The sequence below is a fragment of the Crinia signifera genome, chromosome 1, assembly GCF_055691185.1.
Source record: "Crinia signifera chromosome 1, ASM5569118v1, whole genome shotgun sequence".
Classification (NCBI taxonomy): Eukaryota; Metazoa; Chordata; class Amphibia; order Anura; family Myobatrachidae; genus Crinia; species Crinia signifera.
In genome coordinates, this window is record NC_139217.1 from 49,402,297 (window position 1) to 49,417,594 (window position 15,298).

The following is a 15,298-nucleotide window of genomic DNA, read 5'->3' on the forward strand; positions in this document are numbered from 1 at the left end:
TGAATCAACAAGTAATGCATCTGCCTCTACTGGAAAGCCGGCAATAATAAAATAATTCAGATGTAAATGTCATTATATAAAAGAGCAAAAAATGTAAAGAAAAAAAATACTTTTTTTTCTTTTTTAATTCAAACTTCTAGACACAGATTTGTGTTTTAGTGGGAAATGTTTATTGAGTTGTTCTATGCTGAATTACCTCAAAATGATAGTTATACCTTGTGTACAGTCGTTTCGGCAGTGGACAAGCAAAGAGGAGAGAGACTAGAGTACAAAGAGACAGGTACAAAAAAGGGGCAATAACGCAGGAGCTGGGATTAAAAAAAAAAAAAACTTTTGAATTTTTTGTTTTTTTAAAGCATTACTGTGCCTTTATAAGCCATGATGAATGCAGCCAGAGCGCCCCCCCGTGCTTCTCTCCCATGGTTTTTCCATCATAATGATGTTTCAGACAATTCCGCATAAAAAAAAAAACCTGAATAAAATTGCTTCTGATCATTCTATTAAAAATAGCGACTTTTTGTTGATTTTCAAATCAACTTCTAGTTAATATGGTTTACAGATAAAACTCGTTGTTAAAGTTCTATTGCAGTTCCGTTGACGTGCAATGCTGTTTTAGTCCATTTTGACTTTAGTAAATACCTGACAGACAAAAATCGACAGAAGATTGACTGTAAAACCCAAATCCCCCTTTAGTAAATCTAACCCTTGGTCTTGACTTTCAGAAACCAGCAACAGCACAGCCATACATACAGGATATAATACTGAAATAAGGAAAGGGGAATTCTATTCATGGCATGGTTTTCTCTGCCAAGGATTGTGTGAGGAGAAACTGCCGGGACCACATGGCTACCGCCATCTTGCCACCGGCACATTTCCCGCTTGCTATAGGAATGTGGCTGTAGTCGGATCATCCTGTGGCTGCACTGGGGGTGATACAAGGCAGATCAGCTTTCTGCTACTCTGCTCCAGGGTCAGGCAGCTTCCCTCCCCTCTGGCCCAAGGTTGATTCACATGTGCCCAGCTCTGCCATCGCCTGCCCACGAAAACCCCCAGACATTGTCCCTGTCTGAGGAGGACATGGCTGCTGGAGGTGCTGGTGGGAGATACACAGACTTTATTTTGTTTTGCTAGACTCTCACTTGCAAAACTACCCAATGAAAATGCCACCTACAGCCTTGTATGGTTTATCTCCTACACCATAACCTTCATAGTGAGCCCAACATGGCTGCTGCATGTGGTATGCTCGTGGACTGGATGAAGGTAACATGGACCAGATAGTTACAGTGGAAATAAATAAACATAGAAACACAGAATGTGACGGCAGATAAGAACCACTTGGCCCATCTAGTCTGCCCCTTTTTTAAACATGTTACCTCAAACCATATTTGATCCTTATTCCTTTGTAAGGATATCAATATGCCTATCCCAAGCATGTTTACATTGTACTACTGTATTTGCCTCTACCACCTCTGATGGGAGGCCATTCCACTTATCTACTACTCATTCTGGTGGCGATGTACTAAAGGGAAAATGCGGTAAAACCCCCGTTTTACCGCATTTTCCTATGTACTATTACCCGACCGCACCGTCACCGCAGGGCAGGGTATCGCCACCTTTGGGTGGCGATACCCTATAGAAGCCTATGGGCTTCTTTTCGCCGCCCGCCGCGTCGCCGCAACACCGCCACCTCGCCGACCCCCCCTTTCCCCCCTCCCTTGGGCTTACCTTCTTGCAGGTCCTCCTGGACCCCGGAAGGTAAGCCCTTCCTCCCCCTAGCAACGCAGCCGGACGTCCTTCCGGCTGCAGGGGGAGGAGGAAGCGCCGGGGACAGCTTGCTTAGCTGTCCCCGGCGTGAAAGCTGCAGAGAAGCCGGCTGGGAGGTGACGGAGACCCCCCGCAGACCACAGTACAGGTATCGCGGGGGGCCTCCGTCTCCGCATCGCGATGCCAGCCGCATATGTTAGTACATATGCGGCGGGGGGGGCGCAAAGGGCGGCGATGTATTTTAATACATCCCGCCCTCTGTGAGGTAATTTTTCCTCAAATTTCCCCTGAATCTTCCTCCCTCTAGTTTCAGTGCAATAATATTAGTCTTCTCTGTAAACAGATGTAAGTTTCACACAAATACATATAATTGTATACTTCAGCAATAAAGTGTAACATTTAAAGTAATATTTATAATTAAGGGCACAATTTAAAAAATAAATTGATTGATGTAACCTATCTGAAAACAGACATTGCCTGGCATACTCCAGAGCTACAGAAAGTCAGCATTTTCCTGTAGTCCAATTGTGCCATCTAGTGGTTACATAGAAACATAGAATTTGATGGCAGATAAGAACCATTTGGCCCATCTAGTCTGCCCCTTATTTATCCTTCAGGTAATCTCAACCCTTTTTGATCCTTATTTCTTTGTAAGGATATTCATATGCCTATCCCAAAAATGTTTAAATTGTTCTACTGCCTTAGCCTCTACCACCTCTGATGGGAGGCTATTCCACTTATCCACTACCCTTTCTGTGAAGTAATTCTTCCTCAAATTTCCCCTGAATCTTCCTCCCTCTAGTTTCAGTGCATGTCCTCGTGTTCTATTACAACTTTTCCTTTGGAGAAAATTTCCCTCCTGTACTATGTTAAAACCCTTGATATATTTGAATATGTCTATTATGTCCCCCCTTTCCCTTCTCTGCTCCAAACTATACATGTTAAGATCTTTTAGTCTTTCCAGGTAAGTTTTGTGATTGGTTCTCTTCAGTCATACAAGGATTAAACATGAAAATAAATCACCCTCCTAAAATATGAAGGTTCATATAAAAAAAAAGGGGTCAGAAGATTTACCATTAATCTTTACACTACAAAATATGTAGGGATAGAACAAAATGGCAATAAGCAGTACACAAAACACAAGAGAAGTTTCCACAGCACTTCTGGAATAATCATCACCATAATAAACTACTGTATCTGGATTGCAGTCCCTCCATGTTCACACACAGAAGTCTCCATGATGACAAGGCAAATAGAATAAGAAAAATAACAAAACCCCCAACCTCCCCCCTCTCGCGATTCACGGCACCCTCCCCTCCCGCAATTCACGCCCCCCCCCCCCCCCCCTGTGACTCCCCCCCTCCCTCGATTCGCGGCAAGCCCCGCAACCCCCCCTCCCGCGATTTGCGGCACAACACCCACCCACCCACCCCCCCCCCCCCCCCCCCCCGTGACGCCCCCTCCCGCGATTCGCAGCAACCCTGCCCCTGCAACACCCCCCTCCCGCGATTCGCGGCACCCCCCCTCCCGCGATTTGTGGACACACCCCACCTCCCCCCCCCCCCCCGTGCGATTCACGGCAACCCCAGGATTAAATGGCACATGCAAAACACTGACATGGCTCTATGGTCGACAATGAAAAAGGTTGACATGAGTTTTTGAAGATATATTTTTCAATTTTTGAATGTTTTCATATTCATTCTCATGTGTCGACATGGACACCAATGAAGTGCCACACTTATGTCAACGTTTACATGTGTTGACCTTTCTGTGTTGATTTTTTTCTTGTGGCGATTCGCGGCACACACCCCCTCCCCCCACACACACAATTCGTCCCACCCCCGCGACCCCCCCCCCCCCCCGCGCAATTCTCGGCACACACCACCCCCCCGCGCGCGATTCGCGGACACCCCGCGATTCACGGCAACCCCAGGATTAAATGGCACAAGCAAAACACTGATATGGCTATGGTCGACAATGAAAAAGGTTGACATGAGTTTTTGAAGATTTCTTTTTCATTTTTTGAATGTTTTCATATTCATTCTCATGTGTCGACATGGACACCAATGAAGTGCCACACTCCCCCCGTATGCCCACACACCCCTATCACTACCCAGCTTCCTGCTCTCCTGAACCGTATCTTCCACCACTGGGGAGTCGCTGAAGCTGTGTTGCCCACATACCCCTATCATGCCTCATAGCCCAGCCTCCTGCTCTCATGCACCCTAACTCCCACCCAGTAGGAGGAGACACTGACTCAGGGCCACCGTCCTGTACTCCTGTACTGCCATGCTGGACCCCCACCCACTGCCAGAAGCTGCACAGTGTCTCCCACCCTCCTCTTTAGTCCCCCTTATGCCCACACACCCCTATCACTACCCAGCCTCCTGTTTTTCTGTGTCGTGACCTCCGTCAGTGGGGAGCCGCTGACTCAAAAACACCCTACTATACTATTGCACACACACGCACACACAGCCACCCTCCCACACCCACAAATGTCACTGTACCATCCACACTATCAATGTACATCTTACTCTGTAACCGCTTTTTAATTAAACAGAACAATACACACCCCCTTCCACATCATATGCTCTCTATGTAACACATTTCACCTATAACTCAAGTTGCAATACAGGGCATCTTTCATACAATTCTAACCATATTTCTCATATACAAACATTCACAAATTAAGGGGGCGCAGCCCCTTACGACGGTGTGAAGAGCGTCCGTAGGGCGCGATGAATCACCTAGTACATAATAAGTGGATAAAGTCCCACAAACCAAAAACATGCTACTCTACCTCTGTTAGCGTCTGACAGAAAGATCAAAGTTAAAAGGTGCTTTCTACAGCATTATACATGGAAGGGTGAATAAAATCCCTTCACATAAACCAATACAGCCTTATGGGCAGTCTCTTATGCAATATAATATGAGACGTGTCTTCCTCAGGTATCTTTACCTGCACACCGCCCCGTTCAGAGAAGTACAGTATTCTTCTTCCCTTCTGTCTCCATATTGTACGCAGAAACCAAATGGAAGGAGAATACTTCTCCAACCTAGGAGGTTTGCAGATCAACAAAATAAAAATATGTCATTAAAGCAGCATAGACAACTACATAGAAGCTAACATGCAAAGCCGGCAGCTACACAGATACTATACATACTATATAATATAAATAAAAAGGTAGATGTGGAAAAAAATTATGCAAAGTAAGAATGCTTTCAAAAATAGAAGCGTTCCTTTATTTTTATCAATTAACAAAATGGAAAGTCAATGAAACAGATGAGAAATCTCAATATTTGGTTAACCACTTATTGCCTCCAAAGAAGCATCAATTCTTCTACGTACACTTTTGCAAAGTCAGGGATTTTGTAGGATTATAGTCAGGTGTAGGATTAACCAATCATACCAAACAGATGATAATGATCATCATTTTCATATGGAGGTTGAAACCTCATTAACCGAAACTGCTGTGTAGGAGGCTTTAAACTGGGTGAGGAGCAGCCAAACTCTGCTTCAAAGGTGAGGTCGTTGAAGACTGTTTCATGCCACAGGTCGTACACCATGGCAAGACAGGACAGCAATAAGACAAAAGCTAGTTTATACTGCATTAGCAAGGTCTCTCCCACGAAAAGATTTCAAAGCGGACGGTGGTTTCCAGATGTACTGTTCAAGTGTTTTTTGAAGAAGCACAAAGAAATGGGCAGCATTGAGGACCATAGATGCAGTGGGACCCAGGTACTGTTCTGGACAGACCTCTCCGATGCGGTGTTCATGAAAGAATTGCAGCCAAAAAGACGTACCTTCAATGCCGAAACAAGGCCATGCAACTCAACTATACACAAAAACATAGGAACTGGGGTGCAGAAATATGCCAACAGGTGCTCTCGACTGACGAGACAAAATTTAAAATATGTGGCTGTAACATAAGGCAGTTTGTTCACCAAAGGGCTGAAGAGTGGTACAATAATGAGTGTCTGCAGGGAACAGTGAAGCATGGTGGAGGGTCCGTGGAAGTGTGGGGCAGCATTACAGCAAATGGAGTTGGTGATTTGCTCAGGTGTCCTCAATGCTGAGGAATACAGGCAGGTACTTATCCATCATGCAATGCGCCATCATGGAGGAGTCTGATTGGCTCCAAACTTAATCGGCAGCAGGACAATGACCCCAAACATGCAGCCAATGTCATGAAGAACTATTTTCAGTGTGAAGAATAAGGAGTCCTGGAAGAGCCCTGAACTTCACATCATTGAGTCTGTGTGGGATTACATGAAAAGACAAAAGGATGTGAGCAAGCCAACATACACAGAAGATCTGCGGTAAGTTCTCCAAGATGTTTGCAACCACCTCCCTGCAGAGTTCCTGTAAAGACTATGGGGGTGATTCAGGTTGATTTGCAACTGCGAATGGATGTTTAATAGGCTGCAGGGGAACACCCACATTCGATGGTCGTTGACCATTGAAAGATGACGAAGGTGCACGCATATAAAAGTGACAAGTCTCAAATGTGTGGACGCTCGGGAGAAAGTAGTCTGGCAGCTGACATCCGGTGATGTCAGCTGGCCGCCCCCGGCGTCATCGGGGCATTTGCATGGGAACGCCCATGAAAGACTGGGCATTCCCATATGTAAATGGCCCGGCGCGCCACCCCATGCCCCCAATATTCATTGGTGGGTAGTGGTGCCAGTAGTAAATACATTGCTGGCATGTGCCAGCAATCTATATATTACTGCCTTATGAATGTCATTGGTGCCAGTGATATATACATTGCTAGCACATGCCAGCAATGTATATATTACTGGCTTATAAATATCATTGGTACCCAGTGGTGCCATTAATATATACATTGCTGGCACATGCCAGCAATGTATACATTACTGGCTTAAAAAGGAAAACATTGGTGGACAGTGGTGCAGGACGGAGGGAGGTGGAGGAAGCAGAGTGTAGGGGGGCGTCAGCGTGACCGGGTGGCAGAGCTGGGACCCAGGAGGACAAGTGCGGGGGAGCGGGGCTCTGCAGCATCCTGAGTGGGGCGGCGCAGACCAATCCTGCAGTATGACAGGCGGGGGGAAGCGGGGCGGTGCACCGGGCTGAAAGTGGTTGATCTTTTAGCCCGGCAGGCGTACACACATGGCGATGATGGATGAAAAACCATCCATCATCGCCACATCTGCTGGTAAAACCAGCAGATGAACCACTTTCCTAGCGATAATGCGGGAGCGCGCATCATCGCTAGTAGGCAATCTCTGGGCCATACACACTGGGTGATTTGCAGCAGATTTTTCAGCTGAAAATCATCAAGTGTGTATGGGCCTTAAGACAGAAATGAAAGGGAAAAAAAAGTAAGTATCATTGAATAAAATTGCAGATGTAACATGTGCAAAGTGTGTTATATATGGGTGGGGGTGTCCTGGCTGAAATTAAAATTGCAGTATACAAATATTGTTGTCTGACATGTGGGCTACATGCAAAAGCAGCCAGTTTTAACCCTGCACAGAGAAAAAATAAAAAAAGAATTTTCTCTTCTTGTATAGCAACATGATTTGTTCCAGACACCAAGGGTGAAATGTAATAGGGTGGGACATTTGGTAAGAAACTTCCAATTTTATAAAGCGGCAATCATTTACACTGCAAAATTCATACTGGTTTGCAATGTAAATGATTGCCGCTTTAAAAAAACAAACTGAGATTTCTTACCAAATCTCTCACCTTCTGAATCTCTCACCCTATTAAAATTCACCCCAAGTTCTTGCAGACATGAATCAGACCCATATGCAATGATGTAGAAGTGCTGCTTTAACATGTGCAGTATAAAAGAGCCATATTAGCAATAGTCACTGTAGAAGGGAATAACAGACCCTACTACCAGAGCGCTGTACATACCACACTACCAGAGCGCTGTACATACCACATTAGTCACATTAGTAGAGGCCTGAATTAGACAAACATAGTCACTAATACCACGGTAAACGGATCTGTCCATGTAAAAGCAGCTTTAAGACAATGATTTAGGCATGGTTTTGCACCAGCTTAAGGTACATTTCTCCAAGCTGCATTCCCCTGACGGAGGGACACCGACGAGGAAGACCTCACAATTGTCATCTACTGATTACTAAAAGGAGTACACTGTAATATATAAAGAACACAAGCAGTCAGAAAAGGGGGTAGAGTTACTAAAACTTCTAAAAATTAAGTTTAATGTTGTCCGTAGCAACCAATTTCTGGTCCCTCTGTATTGTATAAAAAAAAAAAAAAAAAAGAGAGAGACACCTCTTATTTTTAGAAGCTTTAATTTAATCTTCCACCCAAAAGAATAGTGTGAGACTGCAGAACAGGGTGCATCAGATGCGCCCCCACCAGGCTGGGCTTTCAATGACATGGTCGCATAGGATACGACCGGTCAAAATGCCTAGTAGCACCCCCTTACGTCTGCAGACATTAGCAGCCACTGGAGAGTTGTATAAAAGCAGCGATTTACATTTTCTCTGGACCCTTGAGGCTATAGAGCGGGATGTATTAAAATACATCGCCGCCTGCCCGCCGCGATGCCAGCACATATGTACTAACCTATGCAGCTGGCATCGCGGTGCGGTGCCGGAGACCCCCGCAATACCTATACTGTGGTGTGCAGGGGTCTCCGTCACCTCCCTGCAGCCTGCTTCTCCCCTGCAGCCGGGACAGCTCAGCGTGGCTGTCCCCGGTGCCTCATCCTCCCCCCTGCAGCCGGAAGGACGTCTGGCTGCGTTGCTAGGGGGAGGAGGTGTTTTCCTTTCAGGAAGCTAAGACCAAGGGAGGGGGAGAGGGGTCGGCCAGGCGGCGGGTTGCGGCAGAGGCGTCGAAAAGAAGCCCATAGGCTTCTATAAGGTATTGACACCCAAAGGTGGCGATACCCTGCCCGCCAATATCGGTGCAGCCGGGTTTTAGTCAACGGGGGTTTTACCGCATTTTCATTTTAATACATCTCGCCCACAGAGAGAAGCATGCAACGAAAAAGTGAAGTTGCGCTGCTCCGGCTGTCTATGTACCAATTCTTTTATTTATTTTTTAAAGACATTTTTTTTTTTTTTAAATAAAATTGTATTGGATATACTTAAAACTGCTGTTTTTAAAGTTTTTCAATTATAAAAATGGTACTTGTTTCCTAGAACGGCCACCATCGGGGGTAATTGTGTACCTTAACTTAAGGTACACGATTACCCCCGATGGACCAGATTTCCTTTGAAATCAGGTCCATTTTGCCGGCAAAGGCAAAATCAGGTCTATCGCGTCGGTCAGGTGCATTAACATGGCACGCGACGCGACCGACGCGATGCACCCGATTTTGCCATAGGGTTTAATGTTAAAATATTTTTAACATTGTAATCGGGAAAAAAATGGGAAATGGGCCAATATGGCCAATTTCTCATTGTATAAGTTATACGCATGCGCTCGCCACGCTTCGGGCTCGGTGGCTCGCCACACTTTATATTCTCAACTCCACACCGACGTGGATAGTAGGGGTATGAAAAGGTCAGAGGACGCTATGCCACGCTTCGGGTTGGCGTCAATCGTGGGGTGCTGTTGAGGGGGTTAAAATTGGAGTCTGGGGAGACTTTTACATTGAATCCAATGTAAAATAGGGTCCCAGGGACCCTATTCACATTTCAATCAATGTAAAAATCGGGACCATCAGGTCGGTCGCATCGCATGCGATTTGGTCGCATGCGATGCGATGCGACCCGATCAACATCGGTGTGGCCGTTCAAGGAAACAAGTACCATAAAAATACTTTGAGCGGTTTTTAGAAAAAATATATAAGCCAGTAACATGGTTAAAAGAGTAACATGGTCAGAACGGAAGGGATTGGTTTAGCCCAGGCCTGAACAACCTTTGGCTCGCCAGCTGTTGTGAAACTACAAGTCCCAGCATGCTATTTTTGCAGTTATGGTATGCTGGGATATGTAGTTTTCCAACATCTGGCGAGGCACAGATTAGCCAGGCCTGGTTTAGTCCCCGGGGATAATATTAGTTACTACAAAATAAAAAGACACAAACCTTTTGTTTTGTATCCAGTGACACAAACTATATCAATGTAACAAATACAGTAACAGAAGAAAGCAAACCACAGCCCAAGCAACTTGTAAACATTGTTTTTTTTTTTGTTTGTTTTTATAATAGACTTGTGTATATTTTATATATTAATGTGCAGTTACCAGAAGTAGGTATAACAAATCCTGTGTCACTGTGCATGTGGTATCAAACAGGCGGGGTATAACAAGATAACATTATCAACCAGCAGAGTCCACATCGTAATATAATGCTATATTGAGGTGCAGAACACAAACCCTGCACTGACCATGTTCCTGTACTCAAGAAATGGTCTCAAGAAATATAAACGCTAACAAGGTTTACTAGGAACTTTACAGATAGATGTATGTATATATATTTTATTAGAGATGTGCAGGTTCGGTTTTACTCGGATCTCAAAGCGGGCTCTTATTGGCTATCAAAAATACGACAGCCAACTGAAAAAAAAAAAAATCAAACTTGCGATAATTTGGTGCTAATTTTTGCCGCTATACTTCGCTTTTTGGCCATAAATAGCATCAACAAACATTAAAATGTAAACATTATGTAAAAGTACACAACTGAAGATCGACATGGACTTATGTCGACCGGGTCGTTAGGTCGACGTGGACAACGTTGACATGGAGTTTCTCGTGTTTTTGACCCGAATGTTAACACAGTCGACATGGACACCGCCACATAGCACCACGTTCCTTCGGATGTCTTGATGCGCTGGCCATGCTTAGGGCACCATTTCAATCTCTCTTCACGCCCTAGTGCAGGGTCCTCAAACTATTTTGCTCCTGGACCCCGTCAGACAATACAAAAAATTAAACAGGACCCCAGCAACTTATGGCAAAATGTCCGCCACTTGTGAGGTAATTGAAGTGAAGTGACAGGAAGGCTGTGGGTAATGGTGGGATGGAAAAGGGTGACAAGGGAATGGAATAGGGAGGCCTTGGGTGTAAACTTAATGACTTAACCTGTCCCCCCTACATCCACAGACATATTCACCTGTTGGTCAGCAACAAGTCATGGCCCCCTGCTTAGGTAGTGGGGACCCACTTTGGGGTCACGACCCACAGTTTGAGAAACTCTGCCCTAGTGGATGGTAGGGCATGACCTGTCGGCACAAGCAGACTCAAAAAAAAGAGCCCATGTTGACCTTTTGGCTGTCAACCTAATGACCTTGTTGACCTAGCCCCATAACCTTCAGTCATGTTGACCGAATACACTTCGACCTACCCCTTGTTGACCTAGTGGCCGTACCTCATTTCGTTTACATGTAGTGCACTGCTGTCCTCTCCATCTGTATAAATACAGGAGGAGGTACGCTAGACTTTATTGTGTATCAGATCTCGGTCTCTCCCCTAAAGCTTTAAGGAATTTCTATAGCCCCACCCAGCCACTGGCAGCTTGCACTGCAGAGATCCAATGAGCATGCTCAGGAATACACAGTGACAGCATACAGTAAGTACCCATGTCCGGCGGTCTAACTTATACAGCAGAGTTACACAGGAAATTGAGTCAGTTCCAGATTTCAGGTTAACGTGATGTATTCTTGTTTGTGGTACTAGAAAACTGCTCTAGCTGCCAACTACTTTGTTAAACGATTCCTTTTATTATCTCACCAATAGCAAGGCCAGACCTACCTCCTGACATCCCCTAGCCCAGTGGTGGCCAACCTGTGGCTCTTGAGCCTCATGCGGCTCTCCCCGTTGTAAAGTGCGGCTCCTGCTCCCACTGCTGCCCGCCGCCCACCGTCTGTCCCAGTCCCTCCTGCTGCCGGTTCCCTGAAACCCTTCTCCTTCTGAGGGGAGGAGAGCGTGCATCGCGCATCTCTCCTACCCCTTACTGTGCATCCTTGTGACTGGGCCGTCCGCCAATCAGAGCTCATGGGCCAGCAGCCAATCAGGAGCCGGCCCATGAGCTTTGATTGGTGGGCGGCCCAGTCACAGGGAAGTGAGGGGGAAGGAGACGCGCGGTGTGCTGTGCTCTCCTCCCATCGGTGACATGACAGGAGGACTGCAGGGGGACACCAGACTGTCCTCTCCCTGCCTGGCAGCAGGAGCAACAACGGTGAGTGCTGCTGCTGGGAAATTTTGCACTGTGGGGGCATAGCAGATTGTGGAACTGTGGGGGCATAGCAGATTGTTGCACTGTGGGGGCATACCAGTTTGTGGCACTGTGGGGGCATACCAGCTTTTTGGCACTGTGGGGGCATACCAGCTTTTTGGCACTGTGGGGGCATACTCGGCACCGTGTGGTGCATACCTGGCACCGTGGGGGGCATATGTGTATCTGGCACTATTGGGGGCATATGTATATATGGCACTGCACTATTGGAGGCATATTTGTATCACACCCACCCAAGGGGACAAAATAGCTACGCCCTTTTTTTGGCGCATGCGCCTTTGGCGCTCGCATGATGTCGGCTCTTTAGCTTGACTACCGACATTTTTCGGCTCTTTACCTCTGACCGGTTGGCCACCCCTGCCCTAGCCCATCCAGGATAAGGTTCACTTTCACCTTCCTGAAAGTTCTAAGGATTCTTATTCATGTTTGATCTACCTGAAGCCGTACACTATAGAATACAAGCTTCAGTTACACCTAAATGTTAAGTCATATTAATCCTTTGAGTGCCAAGTAAATTTGGTTCATCATAATGACCTGTAATTATTTCCTTATATAGGAAATATCTTTTTTTTTTTCAAAACTTTTTTTTTATTTGAAATGATATAACAAATGTGAGCGACGCTGGAATTTTTAAGTGGCTATTTTGCCCAATTTTTTGGCACTCAAAGGGGTTAATAACCCAAAAGTACAAATAGAATAGAAAAAAAATCCACACAAATGAAAAACTGGATGAAAAAGGCAAACAAATTTATTTAAATTAAAGCCACAACATTTCTGTAATTCATAATTTAAACTGGATTTAGAAAGAAAAAAAAAAGTTGTGTATCGAGTGTGTTATTTCTGGAGTGCGGAGGTTCCATTCCGTGGTTTACAGACCATCTATAATCAGGTGGTGATTCACACCCATCTTACAGGGACCCGCAGATCTGCTAAAGCTATGGTGGGCTGTGCTGGCGCTGACTGGAACATTTTATTTTCATTCCGATCCCAGAAAAGTAGTTCTAGGAGAGGCATCTCCTAGCAAGACTGTCTTTAGGACTGTTATTGTAGAACAGAGATATTGCATTTGTTGCACTCATCTTATATTGCAAGATTTATCCACATATGGCATCACTCACTGTTGTAGTGTGCCAAGATAATATACAGGGTGTATCTTCCAGACACGTCCTCACAGCATGTATAACACGCAACGTGACACTACAGCGTAGTTAATTCCTGCTTACAATCTACTCTAGGCATGGCCAAACTATGGCTCTCCAGCTGTTGTGAAACTACTAGTCCCATCATGCCTTGCCACAGTTTGGCTATTAAGGGAATGCTTAAAATATGGCAAGGCATGCTGGGATGTGTAGTTGCACAACAGCTGGAGAGCCATAATTTGGCCATACCTGGTCTACTCCAAAGTTTCCAGGTAATATGGAAAATATAAGAAAACCACATTAAATTGGCTAAGAAATAAACAATTGGGTTGTAAGTCTTAAGACCCGTACACACTGGGAAACTTTGAGCTGAAAGCCACTGAAAACAGCAAGTTAGAGCAGCTTTCAGCTCGAAGCCGCCCAGCTTGTATGGCCCAGGCGATGAGCACTGCTGCGCGCTCCCACATCATAGCCGGGGAAGCCGCACATAGTCGCCCAGTGTGCATGGACCTTTAATAAAATGCTGATTAAACTTGACATGAAAAAAAAAAAAATGGCGACCGGGCTTTTAATGAAATTTGCATGCCAGTAACATGATTTACTGACGCCAATCTTTGGTATCTAGGATGTGGGCTCACAGCGTAGCTATAGCTAATTATAGGAGATCTACTTGAGGCACCGGGGGGGGGGGGGGGGGGGGGTGCGAATCCCACCGCAAGTATGATATTCAACAAATAATCAGATAAACCAGAACGTAAAACCAAGTACAGACCAACATCCTCTATACAGACACACAGACATGTGTTACATTACTTTGATGAGCGCATTTAGCTCCATGATAAGTGCACTGGTCAACAGATAAAGAATAAAATCATAATTCAATTGCAGAAAAAAAAAGAAATAAAAACATGTCACAAATTTACATTTTCTCAAAAACAAAAAAACAATTTTTCATTTTTTATTTTAAACAAAATACCTACAAAGTTATTTTATAGAACTTCCAATGCTAATGATGTACTTGTCCTATATATAATGCACTGGTACTTATGTAGTATCTGGGCTGCCGATTTTTTGATTGTATGCCTTAAGTTAAGGCATACAATCAGATGCGATGCGATGCGATATCGCATCGCATCGCATCCGATATCGGATGCGATGACCCGATTTTTCCATAGGAATCAATGTTAAAATGATTCCTATGGAAAAATGGGTCCTTTTCATACCCCTACTATCCAAGTGGGCATGGAGTTGGATATAAACCTGTGGCGAGCGTAGCGAGCCACCGAGCCCGAAGCGTGGCGAGCGAAGCGAGCCCCGCGAGGGGACGAATACCGTCCCCTCGCGGGGCTCGCTTCGCTCGCCACGCTTCGGGCTCGGTGGCTCGCTACGCTCGCCACAGGTTTATATCCAACTCCATGCCCACTTGGATAGTAGGGGTATGAAAAGGACCCATTTTTCCCATTGAATTCCATGTTAAAATGGACTCAGTCCATTTTAACATTGATTCCTATGGAAAAATCGGGTCATCGCATCGCATCGCATCGCATCGAATCGCATGGTCGCATGCGATGCGATGCGATCTCCCGATCCGACCCGATTTAGAAATCGGCAGCCCAGATACTACATAAGTACCAATGCACTTTCATGTGCAGTGGTTACATTCAGGTCTGTATTCCAATATAGATGCTGTACTAAAGACCCAGACCACGATACATACCAGCAGATGTCCAATAATTAACAATGCAAAAGCAAGGCAGTGTCCATCGTCAATCAATAGGTGTAATCCCCGTTCCCACCGCTAGAGGTCAATGCAGATACTATTTTCCTATTTATTAATGGCCCCTTATAATAGAGTTTAAGCATAAGGCAAAGCTCAAAAGGTCTCCATCCTAACTATACTCTATCTGCATCATACATCAAAAGATTTAAAAAAAAAATGGTACTGAGTAGCTTTGGCGATAAGGCAACTTTACATTTCACCTTCTGATCTTGATGGTCGCTTACGGCAATTTACATTCAAATCGCTTTAAAAAAGAAGGCAAAACCCTGCAAGGGACACCAAAACCTTCTGCTACACATTAAAGCGAACTAAATAGAAAACTCAAAAAAAACGCAAACGAAAACAGTTAATGCGTAAAAAAAAAAAAAAAAAATTAATTAGACGCACTTTTCTGAAAACTTATTTTCCCGTTAGTGGTCCCCCTAAGTGTAG